This window comes from Arachis ipaensis, chromosome B03 (assembly GCF_000816755.2).
Source record: "Arachis ipaensis cultivar K30076 chromosome B03, Araip1.1, whole genome shotgun sequence".
NCBI lineage: Eukaryota > Viridiplantae > Streptophyta > Magnoliopsida > Fabales > Fabaceae > Arachis > Arachis ipaensis.
Window position 1 is genome coordinate 15,717,626 of NC_029787.2, and position 1,925 is coordinate 15,719,550.

The following is a 1,925-nucleotide window of genomic DNA, read 5'->3' on the forward strand; positions in this document are numbered from 1 at the left end:
AGTGTTTAAATAATTGCCGTTTCGTCACTGGTTATTACTTTTTTATCGATGATTCTTTGATTTTTTAGAAGATCAAAAAATAAAGTACTGTGGCTCGCTCCTCTACGAAAGTTAAATACTGAGTTCTTGCTAATATTACCTGTAAATTGCTCTAGATGATCTTGAATTTGTTACAATTTCTTCAAATTTTTTGTGATCATCTTCCAGTGTTGTTTTGTGATAACTAAGGTGCTCTTCATATTGTTGTTAGTCCTGTTTTTCATGAGCATACTAAACACTTGGATGTTGATTGTCACCTCGTCTATCAAAAAGCTCAAGCCGGAGTTATGAAATTACTCTCTGTTCCTTCATCTCGACAATTAGCGAATATTTTTACTAAGCCACTTCCAACTCATCTGTTCCACCTCAGTCTATCCAAGTTGGAGATTCATGACTTATACCATCCTCCAACTTGCGAGAGCATATCAGACAATTCACTATCTTCGGCCCAACACAATAAGACACAGGTCCATTAGTAATGACATTATTTCTTTATTTTTATTCTTTCGTACATTTTTTACATTTTAAAACTAGTGACTCAACATAGATTTTTTTCATTCTGTTATAATAGGAATCTTTCTGTTAGAATAGAAAGATTTAGAAGATTTGATAGTCTGTCCAAAATTTTCTCTTGTATATATTACCTGTATAATTCAACGTTTGCAATACAGAAAATTTACACACAACACATTTTACATTTTTCACTTATCCATAAATTTGTTAGAACCAAAAAACAAAACTATAAATAATAGTCATATACAAAAAATAGTTTAGAACTGCAAATCAAAGAGATCCAAAGACGAGGTGCTGCGAACTATGATAAAGATGACATTGTGAACTACAAAAGAAGGTGCTACAATTAGGGATGGCAACGAGTCCCCATGGGCGGGGACATGCCCCCCGCCCCCGCCACCCATAATCCATCCCCGTTCCCGTCCCGTCCCCGTGATGGGGAACGGGACCCATATTCGCTGGGAATCAGGGTATCCGCGAATATCCACAGATTAAAAAAAAAAAGGAATCAATCATTAGAATCATAATTTCCATCACCAGCAACATTCAGTCATAAGTTTACAACCCGTAACTAAATCAAATCAATCAAATACCAAAAACACCCAAAACATAAAAATTTTCAAATTTATTCATCCAATTTCAAATTCACTTTAGTAAAACTAGAAGTAGAAGCAGCCATCAACTATAAAAAACTAACAAATTCATTCATCCAACTTGAAATTTACCTCAGCAAAAGCTAGAAGCAAAAGTAGCCATCAATCGGATCTTCTACAAATCAATCTCAGCCTTTATTAAAAACAGAAACAGATTTTAAAAAAATTAGAACAGTATTTTTTAGTATTAACTAAATCATTTTTTGAAAAGAAGAAAAATAAAATAAAAATTTTAAAAAAAGAAATACATTTTTCTTTGTCGGCTGTAACATCGTCAATGACAGAACCTCCATAAGCAACGCCGCCTCCCTTTCTTCTCTGATTTCTCTTTACCGAACCGTCTTTCTGCATGTAGCAGCACCACGGCCTTTCTCTCTTCTCAGGTATGCGACAACGGCGTTCTCTTCAGCTGAGTTAGGCGTGCCACAACGATGTTCTCCTCGACTGGGACAGGCGCGCCACGGCATCGTTCTCCTCAGGTTGGGTCACAAGCGTGCGACGAAGGTATTGTAGTCACCTTGAGAGTGAGAGGGAAAAGCAGTGAATGAGGAGGAGATTAGTGGTGATGGGTAGGTGGGTGGCAGACGGTGGTAAGGAGATAGGAAGAGAGTTCTGTGACTCATGAGGGTTTGAGAGAAACAAAAGTGAGAAAAGAGAGAAGGAGAAGTGAGAAGAGAGAGAGTAACCGTAGGATGGGTTAGGATATCATGTTAACATGTT